At 46.6% G+C, this 9,521-nt stretch overlaps 1 pseudogene; it reads right to left on the bottom strand.

Annotated features, from left to right (window-relative positions):
- Window positions 1–537: 537 nt before the first annotated feature.
- LOC141124385 (U2 spliceosomal RNA) lies at window positions 538–662 on the bottom strand (annotated as a pseudogene).
- Between the last annotated feature and the right edge of the window lie 8,859 nt (window positions 663–9,521).

Below are 9,521 nucleotides of genomic sequence, written 5' to 3'. Positions count from 1 at the left end.
ATGGCCATGCCCTTCGGCCAGGAATAAAAATTTCCCCTGGTCCTAGCCAAAAGGCTCGGCCCTAGAGGCAGGTGTGAAAAATGTGTGTTGGTGAAGTGACCATGGTGCCATAAATCAAAGTGACCCTCACTCACAGTGATTATACGGCACCCCTGAACTGCCACTTCAGGGGCACATTCACCACAGGCTTCTTGTCCCAACCCTGACCAACAGCCCAGGCCAGAGCAGCCCCCACCCCAGCCAGGAAGGCCTTAAGTTCTCGCAGCATGGGGAGAGCCTCTACCTCAAAGGCTCAACCCTCGTCCCCATTACTCCTACCTAATTACAGTTGGGAAATAATAACCGCTCCCCCCGGTGCTATAGGGTAGCAAGTGTTCTTTCCTGAAAAACTGACCGGAGCTAGAACCACCCCAATCTAGGCCAGGGACCCGACCCTCTGGTCGGACCCAGTGCAGCACCCATCCCCACCAGGAGCACCCTTCCAGACGGCTTCAGAAGCAACCATGGGTCGGCCCCCAGTATCTGTCGGGCAGCTCGAAATAGTCCCTGCTGAAACTGCCCTTCCAGGCACAATTACGTCATAGGAGTAGCACAGCGCCTCCTCTGACAACTGATAAGAACAGATACTACACTTGATCTTAGCCAAAAGGCCGAGAAGCTCTCTCCTATGGTGGACACCCGTGTGGGAGCGCTCCCGTGTCCATTCACAGAATGCAGGCCCTGCTCCCCAGTGCTACATCATTGGATTTGATTGATAGCAGTGGGAGCCAATGGCTGTGCTGCTATCAATCTCTTCAATCAGGACATGAGACACCAGCTAGAGCTGGTGTGCTCGTTCCCGGCCGGCGAAGGATCGGGGTCAGGTAAGTAAAACGGGGGCTTGGGGAGGCTGCAGCACCACAGCAGGTTTTTTACCTTAATGCATAGAATGCATTAAGGTGAAAAACCATAAGGGTTTACAACCCCTTTAAATTTGGTGTTATCGCTCTCACTCTCTCATACTGGTCACTGGAAGTTCAATATGGCACCTAATGGCAAAGAACTCTCTGAGATCTGAAAAAAAGAATTGTTGCTCTAAATAAAGATGGCATAGGTTATAAGAGGATAGCCAAGACACTGAAACTGAGCTGCAGCATGGTGGCCAAGACCATACAGCAGTTTACCAGGACAGGTTCCACTCAGAACAGGGCTCGCCATGGTCCTCCAAAGAGATTGAGTGCACGTGCCCAGTGTCATATCCAGACGTTGTCTTTGGAAAATAGACATATGAGTGCTGCCAGCGTTGCTGCAGAGGTTGACGGGGTGGGGGGTCAGCCTGTCAGTGCTCAGACCATACGCCGCACACTGCATCAAATCAAATTTTCTAAAGATGATGCACAAGAAAGCGGACAAACAGTTTGCTGAAGACAAGCAGACTAAGGACATGAATTACTGTAACCATGTCCTGTGGTCTGATGAGACCAAGATAAACTTATTTGGTTCAGATGGTGTCAAGCGTGTGTGGCAGCAACCAGGTGAGGAGTACAAAGACAAGTGTGTCTTGCCTATAGTCAAGCATGGTGGTGGGAGTGTTATGGTCTGGGGCTGCATGAGTGCTCCCGGCACTGGGGAGCTACAGTTAATTGAGGGAACCATAAAAACCAACATGTACTGTGACATACTGAAGCAGAGCATGATACCCTCCCTTTGGAGAATGGGCTGCAGGGCAGTATTCCAACATAATAACGACCCAAAACACACCTCCAAGAAGACCACTGCCTTGCTAAATAAGCTGAGGGTAAAGGTGATAGACTGGCCAAACATGTCTTCAGACCTAAACCATATTGAGCATCTGTGGGGCATCCTCAAATGGAAGGTGGAGGAGCGCAAGGTCTCTAACATCCACCAGCTCCGTGATGTTGGCATGGAGGAGTGGAAGAGGACTCCAGTGGCAACCTGTGACACTCTGGTGAGCTCCATGCCCAAAAGGGTTAGGGCAGTGCTGGAAAATAATGGTGGCCACACAAAATATTGACACTTTGGGTCATTTTGGACATTTTCACATAGAGGTGTACTCACTTTTGTTGCCAGCAGTTTAGACATTAATGGCTGTGCGTTGTGTTATTTTGAGTGGACAGCATATTTACACTGTTATACAAGCTGTACACTCACTACTTTACATTGTAGCAAAGTGTCATTTCTTCAGTTTTGTCACATGAAAAGATATAATAAAATATTTACAAAAATGTGAGAGGTGTACTCACTTTTGTGAGATACTGTATATACATACTTGGCCTTGAATATTTGCACATTTTGTCATGTTACAAACAAAAATGTAAATGTATTTTATTGGGATTTTATTTGAAAGATCAACACAAAGTGGAAGGAAAATGATAAATGATTTTCAAAATGTACAAATAAATACCTGATAAGTGTGGCGTGCATTTGTACTCCTCCTTTATTTGTAAAGCCTCCTTTACTCTGATAACCCTAACTAAAATCTAGTGGAACCGACTCCCTTCACAAATCACCTAATTAGTAAATAGAGTCCACCAAGTTTGTTAGAGAACCTTAGGGAATAAACAGCATCATGAAGGCCAAGGAAGACACCAGACAGGTCAGGGATAAAGTTGTGGAGAAATATAAAGCAGGATTGGGTTATAAAAAATATACCAAACTTTGAACATTTCACAGAGCACTGTTCAATCGATCATCCGAAAATGGAAAGAATATGGCACAAATGCAAACGTACCAAGACATGGCTGTCCACCTAAACTGACAGGCTCGGCAAGGAGAGCATTAATCAGAGAAACAGCCAACAGGCCCATGGTAACTCTGGAGGAGCTGCAGAGATCCACAGCTCAGGTGGGAGAATCTGTCCGCAGGACAACTATTGGTTGTGCACTCTACAAATCTGACCTTTATGAAGAAGTGACAAGAAGAAAGCCATTGTTGAAAGCAAGCCATAGCCAAAGTCCCGTTTGCAGTTTGTGAGAAGCAATGTGGCGGGCACAGCAAACATGTGGAAGAAGGTGCTCTGGTCAGATGAAAGCAAAACGCTATGTGTAGCGGAAAACACACCGTACACACGATCGGACATTCTGACAACAAAATGTATGGATTTTTTCTGACGGATGTTGGCTCAAACATGTCTTGCATACACATGGTCACACAAATCTTGACGGAAATTCCAAACGTCAAGAACGCGGTGACATACAACACGTACGACGAGCCGAGAAAAATGAAGTTCAATAGCCAGTGCGGCTCATCTGCTTGATTCTGAGCATGCCTGGAACTTTGTGCGTCGGAATTGTGTACACACGATCAGAATTTACGACAACGGATTTTGTTGTCGGAAAATTTGAGATCCAGATCTCTTTTGTGTGTCGGAAATTTCTGATGGAAAATGTCCAATGGAGCCTACACATGGTCGGAATTTCTGAAACAAGCTGCCATCGAACATTTTCCGTTGGAAAATCCGATCGTGTGTACAGGGCATAACGCTGCACATCACCCTGAACACACTATCCCCACCGTGAAACATGGTAGTGACAGCATCAACTTGTGGGTATGCTTTTCTTCAGCAGGGACAGGGAAGCTGGTCAGAGGTGATGGGAAGATGGATGGAGCCAAATACAGGGCAATCTTAGAAGAAAACCTGTTGGAGTCTGCAAAAGACTTGAGACTGGGGCGGAGGTTAACCTTCCAGCAAGACAACGACCCTAAACATACAGCCAGAGCTACAATAGAATGGTTTAGATCAAAGCATATTCATGTGTTTTCGAATGGCCCAGTCAAAGTCCAGACCTAGATCCAAATGAGAATCAGTGGCAAGACTTGAAAATTGCTGTTCAGACGCTCCCCATCCAATCTGACAGAGCTTGAGCTATTTTGCAAAGAAGAATGGGCAAAAATTTCACTCTCTAGATGTGCAAAGCTGGTAGAGACATATTCAAAAAGACCTGTAGCTGTAATTGCAGAGAAAGGTGGTCCTACAAAGTATTGACTCAGTGGGGCTGAATACAAATGCAAACCACACTTTTCAGATATTTATTTGTAAAAAAATGTTGAAAACCATTGATCATTTTTCTTCCACTTCACAATTATGTGCCACTTTGTGTTGGTCTATCACATAAAATCCCAATAAAATACCGTATTTATCGGCGTATAACACACACCCCAAGTTTAGGAGGGAATTTTAAGGAAAAAACTTTTAGGAGGAAAGTTTAAGGAAAAAAACTTACATTTAAATGCCCATCAATGCAGCCTCATCAGTGTCCATCTGCAGCCTTGTCAGTGTCCATCTGTAGTGTTGTCCCTGATTGCAGCATTGTCCCCCATTGCAGCCTTGTCCCCCATTGCAGCCTTGTCCCCCATTGCAGCCTTGTCCGTGTCCATCTGTAGTCTGTGCATCTTTGAAAATGGCGCCGCCGTTCTCGGGCCGCTTTCGGCCATTCTCGGCCGCTCTCGGATGCACTCGGCTTTCGGCAGCTCCCGCGGGACTGCGAGAGGCACCGAGAATGGCCAAAAGCGTCCGAGAGCCGCCGGGAATGGCCGAAGGCGGGCGAGAGCCACCGAGAATGGCCGAAGGCGGCCGTGAACGGCAGCGCCATTTTCAAAGCCGCCGAGAAAAGCTAAATGCCGCTGAGAGCGGCCGAAAAGCTTACAATCGGCGGGGGATCGGCGTATAACGCGCACCCACGATTTTCCCCTGATTTTCAGGGGAAAAAAGTGCGTGTTATACGCTGATAAATACGTTACATTTACATTTTTGCTTGTAACATGATAAAATGTGGAAAATTTCACTTTTTCAAGGCACTGTATATAGTGTGTGTGTGTGTATATATATATATATATATATATATATATATATATATATATATATATTGGGGTCAGCCTGGGGCAGGGTTAAGAAGGGGTTAATAGAAGAGGGCAGGTACTTCCCCTTCAGACCTGCTTATTGTCAACTGGGCTGAAAATGGGCTGAAACTGGGCTGAAAATGTCAGGGGAGAGCTGTTTGAGTAGGAGAAAGAGACACAGCTATGGTTGCCACCTCATCCCTTTAAATCCGAACACATATGAATTACACAGGTTCTGTGGCTGATTAAGGTAGTAATTAAACTCACTTGGTGCCTTATCTGCATTTAATTAGCCTCAGAACGTGTATAATTCATATGTGTTTGGGTTTAAAGGGATGAGGTGGCAACTCTAGACACAGCAGTACTCTGTCTGAAAAGTTCCATTGCTGGATTGTGTACTTGCTGGGTGAGCTTAACCACATAAAAGACTTTATCTCCGAATAGAGCCATGAACTATTGCCTGTAAGCCTGTATGCTGCGGGAACTGTGAACTTTACCTGTGTGCACAACTGTGTGACAAGACAGCCTGTCATGTCTTCTGTTTTTTTTTTTTTTTTTTGCCAGTTTGCTGAATAAAGCCATTTTTGTTATTACTGGACTGTCTCTGATCTGGCTGTTCTCCCCTCTGATCCCCTACAAATTGGTGGAGCTATGCATTGCGCAGTTTGAGGGGTAGTACAGGCCAATCCCATGTCCTGGGTGAAAGCAGCACAGGCTGTGAAGTCTTCAGAACAAGCCATGGAGGAGCTAATTAAACAATTAGCAATGGCTAATGCTCAGGCAGTCGCTGTGCAACAGGAAACAAACCGCTTACTGGTTGAACAGCTAGCAGGACTGCAAAAGGCGGTGACCCAGCAGGCTGAAATGACGAAAGATGATCCCACTGTAAAGAGTGACCCCCGGAAGGCATTTCAGCTGACCCTGCAAAAGATGACGGCCTCAGACAACGTGGAAGCATACCTAGTGGGTTGCAGCAAGGAAAGGTCTGCCTGATAAAGACTGGGCAGATGTACTGGCTCCTTTCCTGACCACGGAGCCCCAACAAGCGTACTGTGACTTGGCCCCTATATTAGCACGGGATTATAAGCTCCTGAAAGCAGAAATCCTAGCAAGGCTGGGAGTGACTGTTGCTTTAAGGGCAAACCGAGTCCATGGTTGGCGCTTTGACAAGGCTCAGCCTGCCCATGCGCAGCTCTACCACCTGATGCACTTGTTCCAAGATTAACTGAAACCTGAGGAAAAGACACCCACTCAGATTGCGGAAAGAGTCGTACTGGATAGTTTCCTGCATGGACTACCCAGGGAGCTCCACTGATGGGTAGCTCAGTCCAAGCCTCAGTCCCTGGATGAGATGGCTGCTGCTGTTGAGTGCTACAGTTGAGCGGAAAAGTTCCAGGAGAGTCTCTCTGTCACAAGAGAGCTGGCCCATTTCAAAGTAGTGCGTTCCAGCACCAGGGTGGCTCCCGGTGATCGCATGATGGCTACTCGGGGAGGTATATTACAACTGCCAGGAGCACCCCAGGACCTAAGCTTCCAGGGAACCGACAGGGGGAACCCCGTGAGGTTCGCTGTTGGTCCTGCCATCAACTGGGTCATCTGGCGGCCCAGTGCCCAAGTCAGGAAGAACCAATGAAGTGCGACATGGGTCGCCGTCACTCCATGTATGCCCATGCATTATGTGCTGCAACCAGCCCGCATGAGTGTGTGGTGCGGGTCAACGGACAGGAGGTGGTAGCGCTCCTTGACTCTGGGAGTGTCGTGATCCTGCAAGAAAGCTGGTACCAAGGGAACAGGTCGGGATCATCTGTGTGCATGGTGATGTTAAAAACTATCCGGTGGCCTGTGCGACCCTGTGTACACCAGCAGGAACGGCTCCACTAAAAGTTGGGGTGGTCCCGGGATTACTTCATGACTTACTAATCGGGCGAGACTGCCCCATGTTTTAGGACTTGTATGAGCAAAAGCTTAAATGTTCGGGGATTTCCCCCAAAAAGCAAGAACCCACAGAGGTGGTAAATAATACTGTGTTGCAGGAGGTTGTTACTAAGGATCAGTGCCAGGTTGCTGAACCTGCAGGAAGTGAGCCCGGTCCCCTGGAGGTGTTTGCGGGATTGGAAACGGAAAGTACCTCCTCTGAGCCAGATATGTCAGATCTCGGGGGCTCTCGGGAAGATTTCCTTAGTACTCAGATGAGGGACCCCAGTTTGATCCCCGCCAGGGAACAGGCCACAGTCTTAAACTGTGAACCACAGCACCCTAAAACTCAGGAGCGGGTGTTACAGCGTTTTTTTTTGGCCCGGTGTATATCGGGAAATTAAGGACTACTGTGAGTCCTGCCCTACCTGTCAAAGAACTTCTCCAACAACAAAAAAAAACATTGATTTTGTTGTCGGAATGTGCGATCGTGTGTACGTAGCATAACTGTTGCACTGTGGCATTACCATACCAAAAGCTCATACTGGTCACACTACCTATTAAAATCTTGGAGGACCTTTAAATGGGAAATTAGGTGGGGGGAGGGGTGGGGGGGGAGTGGACGGTGTCAGTGTTTTTTTTTTATTATTATTTTTACAATTTTACTTTTAAATATTTATTACAATTTTTTATTTTCTTTTATCAACCCTGTAGGGGGGGGGGGGGCTTTGGTGATATATCAGGGGTCTTAACACACCCCCTGATTTCTCCCCTTTGAGACAGGGTAAGGGACTAAGGCCAGGGATTCCCCAGTCCCTTTCTCAGCAGCCTCAGCTGCACTGAACATGAATGGACAGGAGACAGCGGCTCCTGTTCACTCAAACTGAAGCATCCTAAACACAGTTCACTGACTCTGTGCATTTGGAAAAGGAAGGAGCCGGTAAATCTTCTCCTTCCTCTGCTCTCCATCCTGAAAGATCCAGGACGAGGGGGGACCGGAGGAGGGCACAGGGGACAAACGGGTGATCAGTGCGGCGGTGGGGGCAGTTACAAGCACCAATCTCCCTGACAGCTATGGGAGGGAGAGGAGGAGAAGCGGCTGTCAGAAAAGCTGTACAGGGAGATCAGTGCTTGTAACTGCCCCCACCGCCAGGCAGATCATCTGTGAGGTTACCCGACCCCCCGCTATTTACAGTGATATATAACATTGCACTAGTCTTCATAAGCGTGTGGTCAAAAGGGCTGTCCTGAGCTCAAAGAAGAAAGGGCACATGACGGGGTGGGCTGGAAGGCATTAGAAGGGTTAAGAATCGTCAGGGAATAGTTTAAGAATATGATGTAGGGAGCAGGGAGGAAGTGGTCATAGCTTAGAGAAACCTCAAGGAGGAACAGACCGTGTGGTGAGAAATTTGGCCCACCCATCCTCTTGGTAAATGTATGGATATGATTGAAAGTGCATAGGTTTGGGAAACTGAGGCATGCAAAGAGAATGGCAGACTTGTGGGGCATATTGTACTTTTGTCACAGCATTGGTGGGTCCTAGATGGTGCCAAAAAAGTAAGATCGTTGGTAATGTTTTAACAAGTGGTTTAACCTTAATGGTCAGAAATATGTACGATTATGTTGTGTTCATGAAGTACCTACTAAGGTTTATTCCAGGTGAATAATGGTGCAAACATTACTGGCATGTACCCACTGAGCTGGTTGTAGATGGCTAGTGGCCAGTATGGGTTTATAAAGGAACAGGATATTCCAGGTAAATAATGGTGTATAAAATTATTGGTGTGTACCTACTGAGCCGGTAGTAGATGGCTGGTGGCCAGTATGGGTTTTCAATGAAACATGTTATTGAGTGGCACAAGAAACGAGGCTAGATGGCCGCACTCAAGTGCAATCTCTTTTATTCTGTGTAATAAAAATAAACCTCAATAGCACAGGATGATGAACTACAAACACAGCTAACGACAAATGTGTTTTTGAGTGGCACTGCCAAGGACCTGGCTTTGAGGCTAGGTTCATACTAGTGTGAATTGGATGCGGGTTTCCCCGATTCGCAAGACAGGAGATTGTGATCGGCTCTGTATGGAGCCGGTTCACATATCTCCGGGGCAGCTGGGGAGCGGATTGCACAGAGGTACTCTACATCTGTGGCTGCATTTCAGGGCCGAATTCAGGCAAGAATTCGGGCCCGATTTGTCCCTGAAATGGAGAACATGGACGCACCGGACCCCTGCTGTTAACTGCATGCCGCTTAGATGTGAACCCAGCCTAAAGGTTTTTATTAAGTTGTTATTTAATAAAGCTGTGGCCATATTACTCCAATGAAAATAATTTGCGTCATATTGTATTATTCAGAAGGTTTAATGTGTTATGTTCAATATCACTCCGTGCCCTCAGCCTTACCCGGGTCAAAGAGTCCCAACCTTTGGAAACAGCATCATTTCAAAAGACTATATTGTCTGCATAGAATAAACAGAGCACACAAGATTCTTATTAAACAATGTTTACTTTTGCCAGCCATACAAGTGATTTTTTTACAAACTGAAATGGTATGCAGTTAGCCCCCTCCCCCTTTTATGTTCTTTTACACAGAATATGTAAAACTAATATACCATAATAAATAGTGAGTATAAATACAAAAGTTCTTGATACAAAAATTAGCACTAGTGTAAACACTTGTTATTAACTCCACTGTTGCGCTATGCATAGCATCACTTCTTGGCAGTGAAGGGTTTGTGTGTTCATAACAATTAAAAGTATTGTCGCAG

This window comes from Aquarana catesbeiana, linkage group LG01 (assembly GCF_042186555.1).
Source record: "Aquarana catesbeiana isolate 2022-GZ linkage group LG01, ASM4218655v1, whole genome shotgun sequence".
Taxonomy (NCBI): domain Eukaryota; kingdom Metazoa; phylum Chordata; class Amphibia; order Anura; family Ranidae; genus Aquarana; species Aquarana catesbeiana.
The sequence above is the reverse complement of the archived record's forward strand: the minus strand, read 5'-3'. Positions and strand labels throughout refer to the sequence as shown.